This window comes from Osmerus eperlanus, chromosome 5, assembly GCF_963692335.1.
Source record: "Osmerus eperlanus chromosome 5, fOsmEpe2.1, whole genome shotgun sequence".
Lineage (NCBI taxonomy): Eukaryota > Metazoa > Chordata > Actinopteri > Osmeriformes > Osmeridae > Osmerus > Osmerus eperlanus.
This window is the reverse complement of record NC_085022.1, coordinates 13,812,546-13,839,868: the sequence shown is the minus strand read 5'-3', so window position 1 is coordinate 13,839,868 and position 27,323 is coordinate 13,812,546. Positions and strand designations below refer to the sequence as shown.

Sequence of the window (27,323 nt, the reverse complement as noted above, 5' to 3'; positions counted from 1 at the left end):
CTAGGTGTGTGGCATAGTGTGCCTCGATGACATATAGAATGGGTGACTTTGATTCTCAAGGACATGGAGAGTAGCATGATGCCATTACTTGAACAAGATGATGTAATTGTCTTGAGATTTGCTGACGTTTAGAACCCTTTGTTCTGCAACAACTCTAAATGGCCTTTAATACAGTATAACAGAAGAAAATTACAGATCAAATCAAACTTTATTTATATAGCGCATTTCATACAAGAGGCAATGAATGAATACTAAATCATAACAAACATGACATGTTATACAAACAAAGATTAATGAATAAATGAATACATAATATAAATAAATACACAAATACACATTTTACAATGAATGGTAGGCAGACATTACAAAACACATTAAGCATGTAAAAGCAAGCTAATGGAAAATATTGGACTAACGAGAGGCCTTTACTGTGCTTACCTGCCTAAATGGGCCCATATTACCTGAAACACCATAGGACACAAACAGCATTATTGAACACAAGAAACATGATGGAATTGGAAGAGGACAACCGCAACACAAAGTAGCCTAACCTTTGACAACTCTGGTTCTGCATCTGAAATGCAGGGAAGGCAGTCTGTCCATTGGACACACATAGACATATTAGTGCCACGACCACCGTGGAGGAAATCTCTTTTTTATTTTGAGGAGCTTGGGTTACAGACAGAGAAGAAATGTGTTGCTCTCGAATGGCCATATCCAACAATCGCTTAGCAATGAGAAGATTAAGTGCACACATTAATCCAGGAGTCAGAGCAATCTTGTAATCCACTCAGTATGCTAATTGCTTGTTATTTTCCTGCAAAGGGGTTTACAGGCCATTAAATGGCGCTGTGCAGTTGACAAAGGATCGCCAGTGTGTTTCCTCACCCACTCGTTCTTGGTCTTTCATTGCCTCTCTAATTTCTTACTTGGATAGGAGCTGTTGCACACCCACACAGTCTGCTTTATTTCTTTTATCCAAAGACAATACAGATATGAAGTCAGATGGAGAATTCTACAGCAATTCTAAAGCCATATCCAGATATCAAAATGTATTCCTAGACTTGTAATGGATTGCCACTCAGTTCTTTTTTTGAAAACCTCTATAGACATGGGTTATCCTTATAAAAATGGTTAAAGAAGCAATTCTATTTTATTTGTCCGTTCTACAGTTTCCTTCCCCATGTTCAAATAGGATATTTGCAAAGCCCTATCAGAAATAGAACCCTCGTTTTGTAGAAATGTTCGAGCCTTTAACACTAGGTTCAATTGAGCTGTTTTTCACTACATACCACAAAAGTATTTCGTAACATTTGGCCTTATTTGACAGCCCTACAAGTAAATAATAGAAAGGGAACTGAGTGCTATTGTCTTCCTTAGTCAATCCCACACACTCTCTCTCTCCTGCGGCCCTCCTCCTAGCCTTTTCTCAGGAGGCTCTCGCCAAGGTAAAGTGCAGCTCTTTGCATCACTGCCTAGGTTGCCCCCCCCCCCCCCCCCAAGTGGCCTCTGTGGCAGAGACATGATTGATGTTGTTTCAAACCTGGTTCTGTACTACACTGATACAACAGCCTTGTCAAAACAAGCCGACAGCCAGTGTAAGGAGATGAAGATAGTTGCAGATAATTAGAAGATTTGTGCTCTGCATTGGCTGGTGCCAACTGCCAAGAAACGGGGCTGTGACGGATGACTCAAACAGACGATGTCGGCGTGTAGCTTGACTGCAAAATGTGCGTGGTAATGACCGGAGTGTGTTTTTTGGGACGCTCGCTAATGAGCATGGCCATTAAGCGTAAATAGCATTTTAAAAACCTGGGGAGTTCTGAAGGGAGAACGCTTTGGCAAAACTCTGCTTGCTGTACGCAGCGAATATGGCAACCTGACTCAGAAGAGGTCCTGTCACACCCCAGCCTTTGAGTTATATCCAGTCTTTCAAAGTGTGTTGACTTGAGAGACCTCGTCGTGCCTAGAAGTGTGCTTGCGTAACTGGTGTCGTCACGTTGCTCGTGGGTAGGGCTGCCTTTTAATCTGCCCACAAAGTGGCGCTAAACTCGATGACCACCTCATATATGCAATAGTGATATAATCAGATCAACAACTATCAGCATTTGAGTGTGACGTGCCCTTGTTGTTTAGGCAGCCTTCTTTCAATCTTTGCAATGCAGTGCTAGTAACTGACTTTGGGGTGTCTCCTGAGATGGGTATAGGTTGTGTCGACGGTCTGCGGCCCACGTTCAAGGCCAAGTTGGGTTTTGTGTGGGTGAATGCTGCCAATATTGAGCAACCGTTCAACAAATATCCACTGTTGTAGGTTGAGAGAACCAAAGAAGAAGAAAATGGATAACCATCTACTGCACTAAAACGACATTGGCTTTAGGGTTTTGATCTATGACTTTGATGTCTGTTGTGTTGAGTGATGGGAAAGGTATGCATACAGATAAAAAAGACATAATGAGAAAATGTTATCCACTGAAATGGAAAATGTGATGCCATTGATGAGCTTGGGGAGACTTTAGCCTGGGTACCGGTAGTGGGATTTTCCAAAAAGTTAGCTATAAGCCAACTCATTTCCATGAGCACTTACCACACGGTAAGCCTTATACTGTATTGTAGACTGAATCATGCACATGCTCCAGTCAACCAAAGCATCCGTTAAACAAGGCCGGCAGAGCACCAACGCCTTGCAAAATGAGGTCATCCCCGCACATCTTTTGATCCTTCCATTCTTCATTGGGGATGCGAGTGGCGTATCGAGGGATCTATCATAGCGACCAGCTTTGAGTCCCCAAAATTACAAACAAACTAAAGACGGGAGGATCGATAGAATGTGTCTCAGCGAATGATGAACTGGCACTTCAGGAGGAAAATCAATGTCTCTCTCTCTCTCTCTCTCTCTCTCTCTCTCTCTCTCTCTCTCTCTCTCTCTCTCTCTCTCTCTCTCTCTCTCTCTCTCTCTCTCTCTCACATATACACACACGCTTTCTCTCTTTTTTCTCTCTTACCCCGGGTCCTAAAAACTGTCCACACGTAAAGCCACAACGCAGTATTGTTTTATTTTCTTTGAGTGCGTGCGTGCGTGGAAGGGCTTCTTTACTGTGATTCAACAGCACAATGTTTTTTTTTCTTCATTTAGGATTGAAGACTACTGCCACTTTGATCTGTGAGGGCGCCAACCAATAATGGCCCAAAGGATAAGCAGTAGAAGTAAGTGCTTTTGGATAGATTTACTGTCCCAACCCCTGTACACGTTGACACTGGCGAGTCCCTTGCAATGTTGTTTTAAATCATATGTACCCAATTCATCAATGCATAAATGAAATGGGTAATACATTGGGTTACTCATTGCTTAAGAGAACATTAGATCATTGAACACGTACCGGGTTATGTCTGTGATATGTGGTTTGAGACAGCTATTTGGTCTGATAAGATATCTTCTCTGAGGAAAAAGAGTTGTGCATATAGCCTAATTTACGTTGGTATCTGCATGTGGTAGTATGTTGGGATATGTGCTATGAACCATAGGAGTGTGTGTGTGTGTGCATGTTTGTGTGCATGCTAATTTTAAATGTGTTCCCATGCGTCTGTCATGGCTGTTACCTGACGCTGTGATGTGGGGAGCTGGGAGACAGCTCCAGTTCTCTTGTAAGGCAGCACTGTCGACACTGGAGAGTTTTACCTGTCATCCGTGCCTTCTGATATTTGGGCTGCAAGATGAAGCCTAAGACAGGTATCTTTTTTTGGGGGGGGGAAGGGGGGGGGGGGCGGTTCTCTCCCTTTCTATTTCTCTCTCTTTCACACTCTCTCTTTCACACTCTCTCTCCCTCTATCTCAATCTCTCTTTCTCTTGCTCTCGCCTTCCATGTTTTGCGCTCACATTCCACTCCAAGCCGGGGGCGTGTTGCAGGGTTGGGAGCTGCTGTGTTACACTGGTTAAATATTTATATGTGCGGGAAGTTTGACGAGTCACCTTGACACCTCACTCCACCCCTATTCTAATGTCTTACAGCTCATCACATCATATGACTGTGCTTTTAATGGTGGAGTTTACGAAGGGCAATATACATTGCATTGGAGCTTAATTGTATGAAGGCACACTGCTGAAACAAGATTTATCAAAATGAGATGAACTATGATTATGAATCTATAATGTATTTTCATACACAAATAAGTAAATATTTGGACTGTGATACAAAATACATTAGCAATGATATTCTCTGAACAACAAGACCTGAAGTGTGCCAATTTCTCCACAACACCAACCATGCCTAGTATTCCACTTACAAAGATGTCTCTGTTGGTCTGCAAACATTTCATACATTTCCCAGAGATTACAGTAGTAGAGGGATATTCTTAAATGTCAAAAGCTGAAATGCTGCCACCCTAACAGCAGACCTCTTTAGATCCCAGCCAAAGCAGTGAGACGGCATTGATCGCTGCCATGCTCTGCATAATTCTCAGCCTCATCCGGCAATAAAATGATTAGCCTCGGGGGAGAAGAGTAAACAGGAGCAAGTAAAAGTTGCAAATCATCACTTCGTTCAATTTTCGGCATTTTCTCCATAACTCGTCATGTAGACTAGGCCCTATCTCCACAATCTGCCGAAATATCAATATGGATTCATGATTCTCCCTGAAGCAAGGTCCTTAGCTAATTAAATCTGTAATCACTTTGTACTGTAAAAACTCAAGGGGGGGGGGCTGTTTATATGAAGGGCATTAGAGTTTTATTTAACAAAGAAAGCTAATTGGGTCAGAGTGATTATCCATGTACTGTAAAACACTGAACACTTTCTATTCTCCAGACAAAGCTGCTCAGTGCTCAGCCAGGCTAAAGCACACCTTCTCCTTATGAGTGGGGGAGTCATAGGGAGTCAGTTGGCTGAGCAGCCCCAGTATTTATATCTGTGACTAAAGATAAAGGGAGTCAGGTGGCTGAGCGGATAGAGCATCGGGCTAGTAATCCGAAGGTTGCCAGTTCGATTCCCGGTCATGCCAACTGACGTTGTGTCCTTGGGCAAGGCACTTCACCCTACTTGCCTCGGGGGAATGTCCCTGTACTTACTCTAAGTCGCTCTGGATAAGAGCGTCTGCTAAATGACTAAATTTAAATGAGTGAGAGACATTGGGAGTGTCAGGGTGGAACAAGACACCAGATAGGGTATGGGTTCAACAGACAAGCTCTCGTTTTTGTTTTGAGGATCAGAAGTCAGTGATGGGAAGGGGATGGTAATGGGATTCGGAAGCGCTCCAGATAGTTTGAATTTTAACAGAGAATGCAGCTGCAAGAACTCCTTTAATCTCTCACCTCTTGAGTAGGCCACAACATAACAAAGTTTGCTCATCTGAAAGCTAACTCAAACACTGCCCTTTTTCATCTATTATTTAAAATGCCACACATTTTATAACAACATTCTCAGGGCACAAAAGTCAGTTGTAGAAATGTCAATGTAGAACCAAAGTTACGTAGCGCCTATGTAACATGGTCTGGTAGTCCAGTACTCCTGTCAACACAGGATTCACACTTGTGAACAATCGTTGAACGGTATGAAGTTAGCAAAAAGCAAAAAGTTGAAGAAAGCAAAGACAATATATTGTTTAAAAAAAAACGTTGGATTTAGGACATCTGGAAAGATCTGGGATATAAGATGTCTTTTGTCAGATATATTTTTGGTCTTTGGATTGTCTTTAAATAAGGGAATAGAAGTGAATATCTTTAATATTGATGCTCTTTGACAGATAATTGAGATCTGTTGACTTGTTGCCACAGTCTTTTTTGCATTACACAGTGAGTCAACAGTATCAAATGACATACAGTAACACAAAAAGAATACCTCTCTTCATACTTGGAAGACAGGTATTAAAATTGCTAAGGAAACTGTTTTGTTGGTGTGCTTTCACATAAAAAAATATCAGTAACAGTAACTACTGACCTCTGCAGGGTTTTTTATTCACATTTGTGCTTGTACCCGGGGCACATCATCTCGAGATCTCTGAAGGAATAAAGGCCAACCACAGTATGTTGGAGTGATCCTTGCCCTGAAGGTAGTCTTCTCTGTGAACTGATTTCGGAGAGTTGTGCTCCATATTTTCCAGGAACATAAGCTCACAATCATCTATTCTTGTACACAGCTAATATCTTTTTCTTTTTTTCTTACTTTCTTGAGCTAATACAGCCATCGATCTACTAGAGCATATTTCAATCTCTGCTTTCCACACTCAGCTCCAAGAACACCTTTAGAAACATTACTTTGAATTGTGTCAAGATCACATTTTCGGCATCAACAGAAAGAAGTGGCGTTGGAAAAGCAGCTTGTGCCACATTGTTTAACATTAATTACTCAGATGAGAAGTTATGCAGACAATTCGTCCCCGAGTCACGTTGTGCCATGCCTTTCATATCAGCATCTGGACTAAATTGGTGCTGTGCAGTAAAGCCACAGCTGCTCTGCCTGTTAGGGCAATAAATTATCCCAATTAGGAGGCAAACACAGAGTCTGTCTGACACTCGTGCCGTTCGCTCTGACCCACAGTCTGGGACGTGTTGGAATGAGGCTGCCATGGCGTTACGGAGCTTCTTCCAAACACCTGATCCCTTCCTCTTTCTACCCAACCTTCAGTTCCACAGAAGGTCAAATTCGACGTGGACAGGGAGAAATTGATCACAGTTGCAGAATATTCATTTGAGAACATTTAAATGCAAGACCTTGTGCCATGGTGTGTAACCAATTTAAAGTATGTTGGGTAATTTCCAGGGATGATTAATCGCCTTTAGATGACTGATTATTTCTATTTTCTGTTGGACCGAGCTGGACTAGAAACTTTTGTGAAACTCCACAGTTAGTTTGCTATTAAAATACCCATTACTCTTCCAATGACACTATTCCCAAACAATATTTATTGTCAATAATGAGGCTAGGTCTTTCGAAGACAGAAAAACTTTAAGCGGATAAAATGTAGCCAAAATACTTGAAACAGTCTGCAGATTGAAAATCACATTATGGTTCTTACCCAGGAGGCCTAACCTCTCAGCTGGTCTCCTTTTGAGCCTGAGTAGTCTAAATGCTGTAGGCTGAGTAAAGGGCGTCCATCCTGAGTGCTCCCCCAACCCCCAACCCGCACGTCTCACCCCCCCCATACTCCTTAGTCTCTCTACTGTCTGTGAACACGCCAGCGAGCCAGTGCAAGTCCGACAAGAAAAATGAAGTGTGCCACTTCCTGTGGCCTCGAGTGTCTCTCTGAATAATGAGAGGGCGTCTCGGACCCCCAAACCCTCGCTTTTCATCCTGATTTCCCTCCATTCTCCCCCGTAAAGACCCAATCTGTACAGCGAAAGAGAGGGATGAGGGCCTCTGGGTTTGTGGTCATCTTAGGGAGAAAGTGTTTTTCTAAAACCTGTCTGCCTGAATCTGAACAATGAACAGGATATAAAGTGTTTCTTTTTTAGGTCAAATTTGCAGTCAGAAAAACGCAGTCCTGCATGTTTCTTTCTTTTTTCCAAGCCGATAAACGGGAGTGTGTAGAGAAGAACTACAAAATAGAACTTACTTTGTGCTCAATTTCCTGTCCTCGTTTGCAGCGTGACCAGTGCGTGTGACCCTTCTCTATGAAATGCCGGCTCCGCCTAGTTGCATTTGTGAGTAACAGGGTCTCTTTGCCTATTGTGATAGTAGTCTCATGGTTATGGATCAAGCGGTCTGTGTGATGGTTATAGGGCCAAGGGAACCAAAATGGAGTCCATTAGATAGCACTGTATGGTAATAACAATGACGAGAAAGGACGTCCCATATATGTGAGAGTGATGGTGCCAGGGGACTGAATGGAGTCCATTATACATTACTGCATGGTAATGGTGAGAGGGGGCATCCTTTGTGTTCTGAGGATGATGCCCGGGAAATAGTGTTATCCTCTATCTTATGGTGATAGTGTTATAGCAGAGGAGGAGGGGAGCCCTTTCCGTGTGTTATGATAACGGCACTGAGTGCTGACCCGTGTGCAGGAAGCGCGAACATCCGGCCGAAGGAAAAAAAACGAGCCGAGCGGTCGGCCGCATGCGAGTGTGCTCGCATAAGATTAACCCGCGCCGAGCGGCAGCTGAGGGTCGGAGCTGGCGGATTAGTTAGCTGTCTGCTTGTCGCTTCGCCGCCCATGTGATGTATGTTTATGGCCCATCATTGCAAGCCAATTACTCTGCCTCGCTGTGGGAGTGCCGCCCCAATGTCACATCACCACCGTCAGTGTCTCTGTGGGGAGAGAGAGGCAGTACGACAGTCAGGAGTGTCTGGGCATCCTTTGCAAATCCAGCTTTTCCAATGGGCTCCTGAGATTGGATTGTGCCGTGAGCCACTGAGTGGTGGAGCCTGGTGGACACCGCAGCTGCTGCGGGAGATGAGGGACTTGTTTATTGAACATTGTGCGATAGTGCAAACAAGTAGACTTTATTGCACACTCACTTGCACACAAAAGAATGGGTGTGTGTCATCGATGTGCATACTGCAGGATTGGGAGCACTCGTGTGCATATCACACACGCACACACACGCACACACAGACACCAGTTTACACGAAGGTGCGCTACACGTCAAAGTACAGCACAGAAAAATGTGTTTGCTTGTTGTCGCTACGTTTTCTTATCTACCTAGATGTTATTGAGGAGTATGGATCCAGCCCATGATCATCTGCAGCTCCAGCAAACATTCTCCCAGACATCTGTCTAACTTCTCAACCAAGGTAACTACTGCCCTGTCATGCATGTACAGAATTGCCTTTGTTTCAAATGTTTGGCTCTTCCTACAGTTCTTCTTATTGATAGCTCTAACGCTCACACTGTATCAGATGGTCAACGTGAAGTCTCACGGTGATATCACACTGTGGAAGGGGAACGCACTCAGAACTGTCGTCTCACGGCCACATTGTGCACATTTCTGCTCCCCAAAAATGTCTTCTGTACAGAATGGGACCGTTATCCAAGCGCTGTTCTTCGTCTGGTCGTTCGCTGCGGAACAATGCATGTACTCTGTGAGAATGCAGACACTCCAAGTTGCAAAGGGGAGGTTGTGTTCTCAGCCCTTCAGCCACACACTGTGACAGATTCCAAACCACAAAGCTGTGTTTGTGTTGGCGAGCTGAAGGGGCGTGCTTGCCCAGAGGGGTTTATCAAGAGGATAAATATTGATTGCCAACATTTACACTTTGTCGGTGTCAATGCTTTTCACACTTCTTTGGTACAGATGGTACAGTTACCAAGCAGAACAACTGTATACAGGCCTTCCTATTGACTTTGTGCTGCTTTGCTATTCAGGATAGCAAGTAGCAACTTGTTCCGCAAAATAGTTGACAAACGGAAGTGTTCTGGATAATTGCCGTATTTCAAATGTACAGTTGCTCTTCTTGTCAGCTCGATGCACCAGCCCCAGTATTTATATCTGTGACTAAAGATAAAGGGAGTCAGGTGGCTGAGCGGATAGAGCATCGGGCTAGTAATCTGAAGGTTGCCAGTTCGATTCCCGGCCGGTGCACATGACGTTGTGTCCTTGGGCAAGGCACTTCACCCTACTTGCCTCGGGGGGGACTGTCCCTGTACTTACTGTAAGTCGCTCTGGATAAGAGCGTCTGCTAAATGACTAAATGTAAATGTAAAGATTACATAAACTCTGGTAGTGAGTGGTAGTCTACACACTTAAACTATAAAGCATAGCAACTCTCTTCTTCTGTCAAGCAGCTCTCCTTGTGCACGCCGACTGATAAGTGAAGCACTCAAATGAATTAGACATTTGACATTCGAAGCGAGGGAGAACTTTAAACGAAATTCAGTCGAGACGGAGGTGATCCACGCCAGATCTGCATCTGCTGGAACCGCAGTCTGATGTGGGCCTTTCATTAAACATTCATGCAAACAGCTGTTCTTTCTACAGGACAGCATGAACCGAAAGCTGTGTGCTCAGATTCCAAATCAGGGAAAACGGAGGAGGAAAGAGGCTTGAAAGAAGATCACAGGCATACTTGTCCCAGCTGCCCCAGCTGTGCATAGCAAAGTGAGTGTCCGTCAAGGAGAGCTTGCGATAACCATCGTTGTCAGGACGACTTTTATGTAGATCTCCTCATGTGGAGCTTGAGATGGATGGATAAAATGACTTCTCGACTGAGCTTTAACTACCTCTTGAGTGGATCATATCAATGATATGGTGCTGTGGCAAGTCATCTTTCGTGCTGTGCTATTAAATGCAATACGAAATTAGCACAACATGACTGTAAAGCATATCTTTAGACGTTGAAGAAGTTAAGTGTAACAACCGTCGTGTCATTAATTCTGTGGTGTTTCCACGAGAAATACACAAGGATTTTGTCATTCCCCGTAGTGTTGTCATGAATATGACATGATGTGTGCCATAGCGGTTTATGACTAAAGACTGAAACCCCCTGATGGCGCATAAAAGCCAGGCTGATTGATATAGGTTCAGCAAATATGAAGTCAATACAGGCGAGGCAGGCAGTGTACTGGTCGCTCTCTCTCACTCTCTGGGTCTCCCCCCCTCATGCATCCTGATCCTGATCTCTTCCTAGGCTTTTAGGCAGACGACGTATGGGTGAAAGAAGGGGCTTGATTATATGTCCAGATCAATGCTGCGTGGAAATAGATTGGACATGCACAGTGCTGGGGAAAAGGACTTTTAAGAGAGTAAAATGATAGCGTTCTCTCCTCCATTGAGAAGCGCAGATGACCCTCCCATACCGAAGCGTCAGAGTTGCCATTTGAACGCTAATGTGACAACTGCGATTGCCAATTTACGGCACACACAAAAAGTGCTGGCCCGTCAAATCAATGGACGGGTCGTCAAAAAGAATGAAAAACACAAACAATATGGTCGGTCATAACCAAATGCCATTTTAGATTTCACCTCAGAAAACAGGTACTAAAATGTACGATGTGAATAATTGCTTTGCTGAAGTCCGTAGAGTCTGTCCGGCTGAATTTTTTTTTTTCTCTCATTAGCATAGTCACACCTTTCATCGGCTGCCTGCCATGCAAAATAATGCAGTGGCAAACTATTCCTTATGGAAATCATAGTAATAAGCAGATGATCCCCTTTAGAAATAACAGCTGGCTGTGATTTTCTAATGGAATAGCCTCATCACAGGCTGTCCCTTCTCATCCATCCCCAGCCACTATCTTCATATCCTTTGATGGCAAAACCTTTTTCACCACTACCTCTCTCCACATTATGATACAATTTATGGAACATACTGTTTAGGTGAAGTGCACTTACCACAGTACCTAAGGGGACATCCTCTTTTTGCATGTGTTCGTTTTCCCAAACTTTTCACTCTCTCTATGAAACCCAAGAGGAGACACTGGCAGTTTGTAATTTATTTAAAATGTTACGCAACTAAACCTATTTGCTTGGAAATTAAATTTGTGTGTTAGTAGTTTGTGGTGATAGATTGTAGGAAAATTCTAATATTCTAAGAAAATTCAAATAAAAAAGGCTTTTCAGGCACTCCATTACTCTTTATAAAGCCTTTCAACTTACAGTTCATTTTGAATGCGCTCATGGGATCTGCGTGACTCAAATGACCAGAAGACCACATTGGGATCTACATTTTAGTTAGCAATACATAACATTATTTCAGAAACACAACATAATTTTATGGAAACTTGGAACACTGTTAGATGGCCCCAAGATTCACCTAAGCTATTAGAAACTGAGACCAAAAACAGAAAGAACAAGTGTCTCAATCTCTCAATAGCGCTTAAACCCTTGATCTATGGGTTTAGCATCCCGAGTATGTTTTTTCCTCCTAACCAAGGCATTTTAAACTTCTCCAGTATTGGGATGTATAGAGAATAAGTAAAACAATATACCTGATAGCATCATCCCTCCAAACAAATGGACTCTGCTCTTGTGTCAAGCAAGGGAGAGAGATAGAGAGTAAGTAGGGGGGGGGGGGCAGTGAGATTAATGTAGATCATCTGTCATAACCTGGCTGCAGATCAAAAGAGAGCCTTGGCAGGAACCGAACACACTGGAGCCTCTTTTATATGCCAAGCACCAGCTTCTCTGAGGTAGACTGGCACACAAGGGCCTGGCTCCAGGCATGTGTGTGTCTGTGTGTGTGTGGGTGAATGTGTGTGGGTGTGTGAGTGTGTGGAGGTGGAAGGGTGTGGGTACGTGCTCCATGCCCCAAGGCAAAAATGTGGTACCAGAATTTCTGAGAAAAGAATGGAGAGTGTGTGATGCACGGACACTAATGGTGTGAGGGGGTGGTGTGGGAATTAAAGTCCATGGAAGGCAAATCGAGGATAGGCAAGTCCACCATAAGAAATAGGTATTGCCTTTATCCAGTCTTACTATCTTGTTAGCATCTTAAATTATCAAATGTGTTTAAAGTGCATCTACAAGAAAGCTCCAACAGCATACATTTTTATCTTGAAATATATTAGTTATCAAATAATTAAACCCAGGCTACCAGATTAACTCAAATTGTGGATTAATGGGATTTGACCTGGTTTTGTGCAAGTCCTTTGGAAAGACTAATATATTTTACACAGTGTTCTTCTCGCTATCCTACTGAAGTGATCTGTAGTAAAAAAAAAAAAAAATTACAGCAACCGAACACGCACCTCTATTCAATAGGTTCCTTACAGTACAGAATGTGCGCACTCCTTCAAAATCAAGGTCAAGCCCATTTCCAAAGTACTGATTCAGAAAACTTGATAAGATATGTACAGTGGAGGTACGATGTGAATAATTGCTTTGCTGAAGTCCGTAGAGTCTGTCCGGCTGAAAAAAAAAAAAAACATTTCTCTCATTAGCATAGTCACACCTTTCATCGGCTGCCTGCCATGCAAAATAATGCAGTGGCAAACTATTCCTTATGGAAATCATAGTAATAAGCAGATGATCCCCTTTAGAAATAACAGCTGGCTGTGATTTTCTAATGGAATAGCCTCATCACAGGCTGTCCCTTCTCATCCATCCCCAGCCACTATCTTCATATCCTTTGATGGCAAAACCTTTTTCACCACTACCTCTCTCCACATTATGATACAATTTATGGAACATACTGTTTAGGTGAAGTGCACTTACCACAGTACCTAAGGGGACATCCTCTTTTTGCATGTGTTCGTTTTCCCAAACTTTTCACTCTCTCTATGAAACCCAAGAGGAGACACTGGCAGTTTGTAATTTATTTAAAATGTTACGCAACTAAACCTATTTGCTTGGAAATTAAATTAGTGTGTTAGTAGTTTGTGGTGATAGATTGTAGGAAAATTCTAATATTCTAAGAAAATTCAAATAAAAAAGGCTTTTCAGCCACTCCATTACTCTTTATAAAGCCTTTCAACTTACAGTTCATTTTGAATGCGCTCATGGGATCTGCGTGACTCAAATGACCAGAAGACCACATTGGGATCTACATTTTAGTTAGCAATACATAACATTATTTCAGAAACACAACATAATTTTATGGAAACTTGGAACACTGTTAGATGGCCCCAAGATTCACCTAAGCTATTAGAAACTGAGACCAAAAACAGAAAGAACAAGTGTCTCAATCTCTCAATAGCGCTTAAACCCTTGATCTATGGGTTTAGCATTCCGAGTATGTTTTTTCCTCCTAACCAACGCATTTTAAACTTCTCCAGTATTGGGATGTATAGAGAATAAGTAAAACAATATACCTGATAGCATCATCCCTCCAAACAAATGGACTCTGCTCTTGTGTCAAGCAAGGGAGAGAGATAGAGAGTAAGTAGGGGGGGGGGCAGTGAGATTAATGTAGATCATCTGTCATAACCTGGCTGCAGATCAAAAGAGAGCCTTGGCAGGAACCGAACCCACTGGAGCCTCTTTTATATGCCAAGCACCAGCTACTCTGAGGTAGACTGGCACACAAGGGCCTGGCTCCAGGCATGTGTGTGTCTGTGTGTGTGTGGGTTGGTGAATGTGTGTGGGTGTGTGAGTGTGTGGAGGTGGAAGGGTGTGGGTACGTGCTCCATGCCCCAAGGCAAAAATGTGGTACCAGAATTTCTGAGAAAAGAATGGAGAGTGTGTGATGCACAGACACTAATGGTGTGAGGGGGTGGTGTGGGAATTAAAGTCCATGGAAGGCAAATCGAGGATAGGCAAGTCCACCATAAGAAATAGGTATTGCCTTTATCCAGTCTTACTACCTTGTTAGCATCTTAAATGATCAAATGCGTTTAAAGTGCATCTACAAGAAAGCTCCAACAGCATACATTTTTATCTTGAAATATATTAGTTATCAAATAATTAAACCCAGGCTACCAGATTAACTCAAATTGTGGATTAATGGGATTTGACCTGGTTTTGTGCAAGTCCTTTGGAAAGACTAATATATTTTACACAGTGTTCTTCTCGCTATCCTACTGAAGTGATCTGTAGTAAAAAAATATATATATTACAGCAACCGAACACGCACCTCTATTCAATAGGTTCCTTACAGTACAGAATGTGCGCACTCCTTCAAAATCAAGGTCAAGCCCATTTCCAAAGTACTGATTCAGCAAACTTGATAAGATATGTACAGCGGAGGTGCCAGTTCCAACCTTTAGAGATTAAGTTGACATTAAAAGGGGGGAAAGGGGGGACACACCAAACTACCTAGTTCCTCATCTGATGCAAATGTCCTCTCTCACCTCTATCAGCCAAAGTAATTATGGAGGACCGCTGTGACATATCCGGCTGCAATATAGGGTGGGGAGTGCCTAGTAATAGGTCATAGAAATACACCCACCTCTCTGGGGTAGGGAGGGAGACAATTATCTTTGCCGGTGGAAAGCCTCGGCACAGGGGAGAGTATTCCTCGACGCCCTAATATTCCTACCTCCATTTCAAAGTCCTCCTCAAGTTAAAGTATCGTCTACGCTGTTCACAGCCTTGAGGGACTCAGGTTGAGAAAGTGACATGGCTGTGAGCATGCCTGAGGCTGTATGGTTGCGTTGGTTGTTGCTGTGTGTTCTCTCCGTTTTGGCTGCGGGAGCTCCATCAATTTATTGTTAAACAGATGCCCCATCTCTGCATTGTAGATGCCATTATCTTGTATGATAAGGCTGGTGATATTGAGTTTTGTTGGATCATTGAAAGGGTGGGTATTTTGCTCACAACGCTGCAGCTTAAATTTTTTCCCCCCAGTAAACACATAGCAAAGCGATTGCCTCTTCTCATTTTTCCATATTGGAATGCCACTTTCCATCCTTGGGAATGAGCAGAGATGTTGCATGGGTTTTTATTTTCCCACAGCTTAAGTGCCATTTCCTGCAGTCGAGTTGATGGCACACAGGGGATAGTTTGTGTGCAGGAGTAGGTTCATTTCAGTCGTGGAGCTCGACCCATCTGCCTGGAGTCAATGGGCTGCAATACCAGAGTGGCTTACGTTAACCTATGGCTTTTTGCAGTGGCTGGTGGGTTAGCACCCACAGCGTGTTGGCCAATTGGGCTCTCAGCCCAGTAGCGTGGCCCCGCAGAGTGCCCTTTGCTGTTCATTGAGACACAGAGGGCCCCAGGGCCAAACTGTCAGATTATCCTCAGCACTCCGTGATGCCAGGTCACAGCAGTCACAAAGTTAGTTGCTGTGCTTAGACTCTAACCAGCAGCGGACACTGTACTAAATTGTCTTCCTTGTGAAGTAAAAACAGGAAAAAAAGGCATTTGGGGTATTTTAGCAAGATGTTAGTTGAAATCGTCCCATTGCTTAAAGTGGAGAAATAATATATTCCAGGCTTGCAATTACCTTTTCAGTGAAACAAGTGAGGTTGAGAAATATGCATTTGTTACTGTAAGTGTAAAAATGGTCATTAAGATATTCCTTGTGAACTGTAATAAAGGCTCCCAATCATGGTGAATTTGACCATTAATGGTCTCATATATCATTCAGATGATGTGCATTTAACAGTTGTTTTTTGCACAAATCTTTGGATCTTAATTTGGTTTCAAGGATCTTACCCGAATGCAAATGCATGGGTAATTAAGATAATTAAAGCTTTGATGTTCCACATATTGTAATCTCATGCTCAGCAATAGAGAGGATTTGCAAAAGGTATTGCATCGCTTTTTAATGGTCTCTTCACAGCCATTTTAATTGATCTTAGTGAACATTTTGAGAGGTATTCACTTCTGGTGTTGAAGAGGGAAATTATTCTCAATGTGTATTGACCATGATCTCCATTTAAAAAATTTGCAATATGCAGCTGTTTGATAGCTGATTCAACTAGGGATCCTCTGATTGTATGTCACACAGTATCTAGGTGATTTTGAACCAATGAACTCTTTGTTAGGAATGTTAGGAATTTTACTGTTGTCAAAACAGTTGTTTTTCAAGGACAATCTAAAACCACTACAGATGAACCAACCCATCATTAAAAATCATACTGGCGTTGACATTGATTAGCACCAAATCCAACTTTCTTTCCAGTCAGTGAAAACCAATACAGTATGCGGATCCCTGGTGCGTGACAGCTTCGGTCAAATATCTAACAAGTTAGTGCTCTGGTTGTATGTGGAACAGATGTGTGTAGATTGCGTGTCTCTACATCTACAGTACATCTAAAACATTTCCGTTTTCCTAGTGAAACCCATCTATTGTGTGCTGGGTAGCCTATGTAAGCTTATTGACCATGCCTACGCTATATTAACAGTGCTCCCATAGAAATAGATTTTTCTTCAAGTATTTGCTTCTTTATCTTGAGATCATAAAACTAAAAATCTTATTTCCATTCCCACGAAAGACTTCCAAACATGACAGCTATTTCATATAGTAAGGAGTAGTGTGTTCTGCAGACCAACAAAATGTCTGCATCTGCATTATGCATGATGCATGTGAGAGAGGGAGAACGTAATAGAGAGAGAGAGAGAGAGAGAGAGAGAGAGAGAGAGAGAGAGAGAGAGAGAGAGAGAGAGAGAGAGAGAGAGAGAGAGAGAGAGAGAGAGAGAGAGAGAGAGAGGAGAGAGAGGAGAGAGAGAGAGAGAGAGAGAGAGAGAGAGAGAGAGAGAGAGAGAGAGAGAGAGAGAGCGCTGGCTGAGCTTTTATCATCCTTAAATGTACCAAAATGAGTCTTGGGGAAAAAAGAAGCTGTGTGGCTTTTGAAGAATTAATAAGCCTGTCTCATTTGGAGTCTAGCGTCTCAGACAGCCTCTGGAAGCCCCAGTTTCACATTTTCTTGACAGCATCTTTGATGATAGCTGATAACGTACAGCGACTCCCAGGCAGCAGAGCATCCGACAGTCCCTTCAGAGTCAGTGGAGACTGGCTCCACTAATCCTGACGGAGCTTTCTTTTCTGGCCCTCTTCCAACTAAGCAAAACCCATTAATGTCTAGGCATAGTTCTCTCCTCCAAACAGAGGTTATCACACACGTTAAGAATTCCCTCAACAAAACATCAGTGACAGTCACTAGGTCATCTTCAAAGTTTCTTTATTTTTAAAGGGACACTAGGTCAGTAGCCTGCCAACTTAGATGGATTTTTTTTATATAATATGAAACTGCTTAACAGGGTGACTGTATAAAGAATTCTGCGTAGTTTCTCAATCCCCGTTGCAGTAAGACTCATTCAAGTCCTCTTAATGTGACTCGTTGCATAAACTGTTTTATTGTGAGTAGGTTGTCTGAAAAATGCAATATGTGCATGTGTATCAATACATTGTAAAGTATAACATTCTACATCAATATCCTGTACTGCACCTAGTTTTTAATTGCAACCTATACAAGTTATTGAAGAAAATGCCTTCCTTTCTAAAATTGTTGTGCGATACAGGGATATTTGCAGCCTAGAAACAACCCTCCTAGAATGGGGACCCTTCACCAAACATAGATGTTACATAGATATCAGACCTCGACAGGGAGCATAGTAGAGCTGGCTTGTGACCCTGTTTTAATATGATGCCTCAGGCATATCCAGTGCTCCAATAACATGCACTCATCCATTGACATGGTTACCTTGACAGCAGTGTAGATCAGTTAAGTTCTGTCCAGCAAAACCTGTGGACATGTTTTCTTTATCAATACTCGGTTGTGAAAAACGAACCCTGCTTAATGGACATGCAATGAAAGTATGGTGTTTTCTACCTTTTCTTGGGTGTTTACTGAGATCACATGCCTATTAAGAGGTCTCCCCCACAACACATGGCTGAAGGACTGTGTGACAGGAAGGCTGCAAATAAGCCTGAATGAAACAGAACCTTAAACAGGTTACCAACATTGAGGACAAAATTAGAATTGATTTGCTGAGAAAAGGGAGCTGCAATGACAGAGAACTACTGCCATGAATTTGCAATCCTGCCATCTTTGAGGAAACCTCTGTGACAGAACTGGGCTCTCATTACTCTCTCAGACAGGCCTGCAGCCTGTAGCAGATTGAAAACCAGACAGACATCAGGCTGTATTAAGATTCAGACCCTCCACAATGCTGGCAACAAATGATTGAACTGAGTAGAGGGGGTTTCTTGTAAACAGCCTCTGCACTCCAAAGAATGATTGTAAACAAGCCATTGCACTCCAAAAGGATTCGAGTTATATGACTGTTGAGGTAGGAGAAATGAGACCAAACGACAAACTTATGAGTTGCATCTACAAATGTTATGTCTAATAGGTAACAACCACTTCTTTTTGGCTTGATATCAGGTCTTATTGATGCTGGAAAGTGATGTTCAAATGTCACCACAAAAGTGTCAGTGTAGAATTTGGTTTCACACTGTGTATGGGCACAAAGCTGAGGCTTAGAGTCGCCTTTTCAATACGAGGGAAGTTTTTAATACATCTTCCCCTACATGGTTAATAGGACAGTGGTTTGAAAATGAAAGACAGAACCCCACCATGGGAGCTTTTGTGTGAAGCTGCAGGGAGGTGGTGGAATCTAAACTGAAGTGACACTTAGTGCCTTGGCCGAGGCTAAGGGAAAATTAGCTTTTCCGAGGGAAGGGCGAACCTTCTGAATAAGCAGATTGACAGGTTGAGCAGTCAGAGGAGATGGGAAGCACTTGTAGTTCTTCAGCGGTGCCGAGAGGTCAGGAGTGTTGGCTATGTGGCAGTTTTGGCTGTGCAGTGGCGGTTGTGCTGTGACACCCTGTCAAACGTCTCTACAGTAACATCTCAGAGCAAACACAGCAGGGTTGTGGTGGTTGAGCTAATTTTCCAGGAACCCAATCATGTTCTACTTTTGTGCCTTGACATGTTTTTTCCCATAATAGGGATGTAGAAGCAAGATGTATTAGGACCGTTTCAAAAGCTTATTACAGATCTTAACTACAAAATTACAGGTTCTTCCACAGGTAGGCAAGTTTTGCGAAGCTAGCTATTTTAGCTTCTATTCCAAACAATTCAACCCATAATATCTCACCTCCTCCCTTCAAAGCCACAAACACATGAACTGCTGATAGACTAGTCTAGTTAGTCCACGAGGGAGAGAGAGAGCTTTTGAGAGAGCGGCATCTTTTTTTCGACTAATTACTCCATGTCGCATTCATATGTAAGAACACACACAACACTATCATAATGAATATAAACATGGCTAACGTTAGTACTCACTACTTTTGTCTTTTAACTTTGAAATCTGGAACTGGATTTATCGCCTGATCTTTCTCCGCCATTCTAGCACCTCTAGCTTGGTTTAGAATACCTCTGCCTAGCCTGGTTGAAAACTACAGTAATGCACAATGAGTGGAGGGCAGACTGCGCACAGGTAGGTAGGTAGACTGACAGGTAGCCCATCCAATCATTAGTCTCGGAATGGTCTTATTGATTTTTTGTCTTTATTGCTGCGACGACCACAGATGTTGGATTGATTTCATATTACTGTCAAACCAGATAACTGCAGCATTTGTTTTATTACCATATGCATTATTCTTTTCCATTTGTGAACTGGAGTTGCAATTATTTGTGCATGTCCAATTCGCAGTATTATGTCTAAAATGTATTCACAGCATAAGTCTCCAGGATAATTAAGTAATTATCATCGATATAACCGCCAGTGCCAGAAAGTGGTTTTGTTAGGAACGAAAAAGGTAAATCAATTGATGTAATTGGGTCACCGTTTCCATTGGAGGCTGGACACAAACTCCACACAAACAAGATAATTGTGCTTTAGTTGAGCTGCTAAACAATGTTTCCGCTGGACCCAGACTCTGAGATTCGATAAGCAAAACCAGTTTGTTTGCTGACCTCTTCCAAACTAGGAGATGGCAAAGTGGAAGTTGTCGTCATTATTTATAAAGTCTCTTTTATGATGCACCCTTGACAGGAGGTCCCTTGACATAAATCTGCTGGCGACGCTGATAGGTATCATAACACAATTCATGACGCTCAGGTAACACGTTTAGATGTTTTCATCTTTATATTTTGATGATGGGCAGTGTGCGATTTATGTTCTCATTAACTGCTGGGACAGCCAACTCCTTCATGCTGTTATGCTGACTTGTGAAGACGAGACAAAATTAGCAAGAACAATAGAACACAGTCGCAAAGGATGTTTAATTAGAGCATATTTTCATGTATGGTTGAGATATAAGCTTGTCACCATTTCAGCCAAATCAACCGAATCTGTTGAACATGAGTTATTGTCTGTGACCAATTTTTATAGTGTATTTCTTCTTTTGATAGTCACTTGGACACCAAATTGCATTTTAGTTTGTTCCAAATCAAATAAGCCACTATAAAATCAAGGGCCATGGCTCAGGCATTTAATAGCACAATTAAACAATGGCAGAGTATCTATTGAGCAATTAACCTTTGGTAAGCCAATTATTATTTAGCACTTCATGACAAAAGTTAGGCCCTGGAGGAGCCATGTCCAGGTTTAATAGTTAAAGGTTCTTATGCACAATAAAAGATTGGAATGTAAAGCCATTTTAGTGGACGATTAGTAGAAACTGTGTGCTTCACAGCAAGTATTGATTAATTGGTATTGAACTGTGACACTGTCTGGATTGAGGAAAGTACAAATGGATGAAGGAGGTGTCTTAGGCCTGGTGATGAGTTGGAAAGGGATAAGGCACAGATCCTCAGATGGTCCCAGGCAGAATGTGAATGTGCTTACTCAAGACCTTGAGACCCCGGTTGCCTGTGATGTCTGTGAACCAGATGCTTCATTGTCGCTATCTCATCCTATCCTGTTGCTAGTGCTCAGGTTGCCAAGGAAACCACATGAAATTGCCCAAATCAATGCTCAGTGCACTTTTTTATGTTTTCCCAGTTTATCTAACTTTGACAGCATTTCTGAATATACCTTTAAGACCACTTTTGCACACATATTTAGCATCATTAGAACATACTTTGTCATGTGAATGTATAAATGGCATTGTTGACTGGAGGGCTAATAGCCATTTTTATGTGGCTCAGACCGGTAGGATGATGCAGGTCTTTATTTCCACTACAGAACATAGAACATTTCAACCATAAACATGTCACAAGCCATACCATTACCCTTACCTTAATGGCCCTCAACATCAGGGATGCAAAAATACAGAATAGATTTGATCCCATACAAAGTACAGATAGTGGCATGCTGCCTCTTACCAACCATGACATGAAAAATTAGGTCAGGGTTAAATATGAGATCTACTGTACTTAAAGTTAAATACACATAGATAGTTACATACTTGGTGGATCTTTAAATATTCCAATTGTGCTATTGTCTGGCAGTAAAGCTGTAGTCGGAATATTACCCGAGGAGAAAGATTTCCAGTCGTCTGTTTTGTGATCCATGATGCAAGTCAGCTTGTGGTACTTTGCCCCTGCATTACTCCAGGAACTCTGATTGTCTGCGTTAACAGACAAACTTAAGCATTGGCTTATTTTGATCTCCTTGATTCATTCGCAGGAATCAATAATGATAATGCAGGGTGATCGATAGCTTCCCCCTGGGAACCATAATGCTCAGTCGTTGCCTGTTTGAAATGCATTATGTGTAAGATGTCCTCCGGAATATTGATATGAACACTCATTTCCTGTGTACCGCCAACCCATTGGTGACGGTATGAGCTGTTAATGAAAAAATCAGTGGGGCTTGTCAACTGTCATCACTACCAAATGAGGCAGAAAGAGAGACTGGGGGGAATAATAAAGGACACATTTTGTTGTGCGCGCAAAGAGAAGTCTAATGAGTATATTTATAAAAGACACATGCGATTTTCCTATTTTGAAGGAATTAGTGCACAGGACTAATAAAACACATTTTGTCTGTCAACACCGAAGAATAACCAATCAGAATATTTATGTAAAGCTGATACCACACATCACTTCCTGTCAACACAAATTATGACATACAGTAGTGTAAATTATATATTTTGTCAATTTAAATATCTAAATTTAAAACTTAAAAACAATCTCAAATATCAACACAAATGTAATCTTTCCTTAACCTTCAAGACACTCATACGTCAAATACAGTCACTAAACTAAACCAGTGGGTACTCTTGAATATTATATTTTTTATGGCTATTCCATTTAAAGTGCTCCTCTTATTTTGCCATGTTAATCTATTGTTGTCTACAGAGCTGCCGCAGACAATTTAGCTGTTATCCTCTAATTATCTGATGCATGGTACAGTAAGGGTAGAAACATGTCATTCCCTGCTGATTTTGAAAACCGCAGTCTCCTCTGCTCTCCCTTGACCCAAGGACTATCCTCCAGACCACACAGATGCTAGGTAACATTCTTGTCACACTCTTGGAAACTTTATTTGCACAAAATCATTTTTTGCTTGTTAATTACTGATTAGTGTCAGCCCACTAATAGAGACACGGTCAAGACTGTGGTAAAAGGTTTCCGTTTGCTATTAACAGTATATGGAAAACCAAACTTTACTCAATCTATCACTTAAGCGCTGACATACAGTAGTTGAAAGAAAAGACAGCTTGTTTAAAAGAGCCTCTTCAAAAATGTCTCCCTGAAAGCCTTTGCTCCAAGGCTGGAATCCCTACATACACTGTAAACATTTAGAAGTTAACTTAATTTGAATAAACAAGTAACGTGGGTCCATTGGCTTTTTAAAGTTGAACCAACTAGTTGGGTTAACTAATGACTAATAACTATACTGGCTATTAAATTAAGTTGTAATTTCCCATTTTGTTGGTATTCTGTAACTTGTAGTTCAGTTGGCTCAGTATCCCTGTGCAAATACAACTTTTAATACTGGATGGACTTGTCTACGTTTGTTAATATAATGAAGTTAAATTAACTGAAAACAAAGTTGACTCAGACCACTTGAATGTGTACAAGCATTTAATTTTAGTTTTGCTCAACACAGAAAAACAAATTGGGTTGACCAAACGCAAAAAAAAAAGTTTAGAGTGTAAGATGAATCCACTCCTCCTTGCAAATCCATACCATCATTACTGGTTACCATCTGCCCAACTCGAGCCTCACATTGCCCATCTCCTCTCCTTTTTACCCAGCATGCCCACAGAGGCCTATCTCACCCTCCACTGCCACCTTGGCTCATGAGTCTGCATTGGCTGCCATCTTGGCACTCTGCAATGTCACAGTTGGCTGTCATTTGCCCCTTATTATGTCCCATACACCCTCAGCCTTGAGCATCTACTACACAGTCAAGCCTCATGTAAACCACTCTACCAGAAACCTGGGTCACTAACCTTTTCAGCACCATCTGATTTTCTGCTTGTAACTGACAAACTTTGGCTATTCCCTGTCTGAACGTGAAGCGAGAAGGATGTATAGAGGCAGTCCGCATCATCAATTGAGTGACAATTTGCCACAGACTTGTGTTTGAGTGTGGCTCCTGAGCCAAGCAAGCGCTTGAAAAGAAAAGCGTTGAAACAACCTTATATTTATGAAGATATCTTTCCAAAGATTGTATTTGTTTCACAAACTGGTGTGTGATTAGGCTGGGCATCATGCTGAAGAATATCTTGATTGTTCTGACATTGTCCAAATTTCCACATCCACACAAATAAGAAAACTATTAACATGTCCTCTAGCACAACTCCTATTGATATGTCAAACACAGTTTTTTGTGTCTCAGCTTTGTCAGATCCTGGTGGTGATCCACAACTCTCCGCCCCGAGCACCAGGTGTCAAGTGGACACTGATGACAGCTCTCGCTGTGGTATCAGGAGGAGTGTCTTGACAGATAAACAGGATTTGGTGTCTAGCAAGCTGAAGATCGTCCAAGAGAATTTCTGAGAGAATTACAACTGGCAGTCAATGTTGGACTGGGTGTTTGTGAGAAGGTTTAGTGTGCCGATGACTGTGAGACCCCTCTGGCACGTTAGTAATGCATGGAGCTTTCAAAACTGACACGCTCATAAGGTTGGAAATCTTAAAACGTTTTCTACAGCAAAGCCAATGGGTGGAAAACTTGAGACTTTCAGAATCCTAAAACATAGACGGTGCCCAATTCAATGGTGTTCAATTTGTGATTACACTGAATTGACATGCCCCTAAGATTTCCCCTTCGACATAATTTACTTTCACTCAACTGTCTTTGCAAGTACATAATTTGACTGTTGCAGATTGTATTTATTTCTTGTCGGAGCGGCAGAACATTAAAATAAGAATTTGTAATTGCGCAGAGAATGGACATTTGTCTGAGGTACAATTCACAGCTTACACTGTTCACACTAACCATCCCATCGGGACTTCAGTTTAGTTCCTGACCTTTATTCTCGTCACAGTTTGATTTGAGGCTCACAGGTCATCTTGTGGTCTTTGTTAAAGGTCGGTGTGTCTTAAAGTGTACCTTGTAGTTTTAAACATGTGGGCTGGATGAAAGCCTCAGCTCTGTCAAGCACTCCCATCTGTGGTTGGTTTTCCAGTTTTTTTTTCCAGGTGGCGGTTGGTGTTGACATAGGTTCTTGGCAAATCTTGGCAATCTTCGAATCAACAGATACTAGTTGCCTATTGAGTGGCACCACACTCAGGCAAAGAGTACGGTAGTGGACGTGACAAGCAGTCAAGCTTCTTTGTGGGTATTCTAACTGCACTTAAGCCATCACAAAAAAGTATGGCATCCAGCATTATTGACTGGTATGCGTTTGTTGGATGTGTATCATTTTCGTATACTACCCAAGACAACGGAATTACATTATATTTGTAAGCCAGCATCAGCAATGTTCTATCCAAGGAGCACTGAGGGAAAAGTGGATCAATGTCTATTTCTTCTGCCTGCCCAAAGCCCAGATGTAAATCTAATTTAGAGTCCTGGGGGATTTTCTGCAAAAAGAGAATGAATTACAACACATGCCAATGGGAACATAGCTAAATAATTAAATTACCTAAGTGTGGACTGACATTTATCTGATTGTTACAATTAATGGCAGTGCGGTCAAACCAAAAGAGAGCATGTGGCTAGTAGTTAATAGCAGCAGACATGTAAATCTTTAAAACATTCTGCACAGGAAGAATATCCTCTGTGATTCATGTGACTGAAATGCTGGTAATATATTCCGATCTTTGTTTGACCAATCTGGTGCCTTTGAGACTACAGAAAAGAATCTTTCAACCAACTTCTGCTGGGAAGATGGAACCCATGTTGAGTCTGAAACAAAGTAAAATTCTGAGTAATATTTTGAGTAAATACCATAGAATTTGGAACACCTCTGTGTCGAGGTGATCCATAATAAAATAAGACCTAATAACATAAAATTGGATGAGAAGTATAATATTTCCAGTATATGTGTTTTACTTAGACATGCACAAATTGCTGTTTACAATTGAAAGAAAATCTAAAGATACATTAGTTTAGCCTACCTCCATGTTCTTTGCCCATTTATCCAAAGGGGCCTCATGTTCTTTTATTCTTTGTACAGTCACAGCTGTGAAACCCTAAAGCAGAAAATCACCTCCATCTGACATTTCTCACCGGGGAAGTAGCAGCCGTAACTCCTAACAGAGTTGGCATTTGTGAGTCTGACGTTTTTGCCTCTGGGATAGGAGTCGTGGGTAGGGAGACGACAGTTGGGGAAGGGTTTTCTGTCCTTGGAGAGGAAGAGCAGAGCCGTCCTATCAGTCGTTGCTTCTATATGGGCAGCTCTGTTGGGGACTGGCGTTTGCTTAACTCCCTTCCTCTCCACTCTACACTGTGGGGAGTCTCTTAAAATAGAAGACAATAACACGCATAGGAGATTCTTCAAGGAGGCAATGGAACACCCCATATGGCAGAAGAGACATTTGAACTTTGTTTTATGTTGTGTGTGGCAGACGTTGAAGCCTAGACTGTAGGATGTTCACTGAGTATTCATCTGATACTATGTATCTTACTTAAGGGGTAATTAAATGAATGTTGTATTATGTCTTTGGATTTGAATCTCTATAAATGTGTGATAAAAGAGTGATGACAACCACTCAATCCCCACATCATTCTTTTCCTGACATTCAGGCTATATTTCACGGCTTGTGGTGCACTAACAAGACAAAGCAGACTGGGCTTAGTGCCCAGCATCACTCATCCTAAACACGTTGCAATAATCGCCCATGCATTTCCAATTTGGGGCTAAAATAAAGCAAGGTGACAAAATGGACACTACATCAGCAGCGCTGGCAAGGGAGAACATGTGAGAGGACACTCAATGACACTGTGACCACTCTTAGCATCACAACCAAAAAGAGGGGCTTGGGTCGAGGTGCCCTGACATCCATTACCAAGCTGAGAGCCTGATGACTATGAAAAAGAACAACGTGATGGCCTTTGAAAGCCATGTTAAGACATGGCTAAGTCATGTTGGTGTAAGAATATACTTTATGGAATGTATTTATTTAGCAGATACTATTTTTCAAGGCAATTTCTAGACCAGGGATGAGCTGTGAGCTGCAGTCAAACGCTCTAATCACTGAGCTATTATCCACAAGGAACCCCCACATATACACACCCCTAGACGATCAAGGAAGGCAAATGTTAGATTGAGCAAAAGGGTGACACGTGGTGTCATTCAATAGGTTACTTAATGCTGTTACACAGAGATTTACTGCCAATGTCACCTGTCATTTATTATCTTGAGATAACGAAGCATAAAAATAGTCTTACTGGCTATTTTGAGACTCCCTAATAATGGATTATTAGTTGGGCGAAATGCCTTGACTAAATCCAGAAATAAATCTACTGTATCGCAAAAAAAGTAAGCCAAGCAGGTTTAAGCGGTGGACTCTCGATGCACACCGATCACAGTCATCAGCAGGCATCAGAAATGGCCTTCACACACAAAGCCTGATGGAGCGACCTGTTTAAAGAGAAAGAAGACCATAAACCAGGAGTTGGCATGTTGTCTGTGAGTATGCACAGAATCCCAAAAAAACACCACTGTCCTGAGACATTCCCGTGAAGATTGCACTGACAGTGGGGCAGGCTTGGACAT

The 27,323-nt window shown here is 42.0% G+C and overlaps 1 protein-coding gene across 5 annotated transcripts in view; it reads left to right on the top strand.

Moving 5' to 3' along the window:
• Window positions 1-27,323, top strand: part of mgat4c (mgat4 family member C) — a 64,262-nt gene that overhangs the window by 25,328 nt on the left and 11,611 nt on the right. For 2 of the 5 annotated variants that reach the window (XM_062461772.1, XM_062461775.1), the window contains exons 2-3: window positions 3,134-3,204; window positions 8,639-8,726. The gene's annotated coding sequence lies outside the window, so the exon portion shown is untranslated. Of the gene's footprint in view, window positions 1-3,133; window positions 3,205-8,638; window positions 8,727-20,254; window positions 20,321-27,323 lie in introns of all 5 variants that reach the window. The other 3 variants (XM_062461773.1, XM_062461776.1, XM_062461777.1) reach the window with 3 other exon arrangements.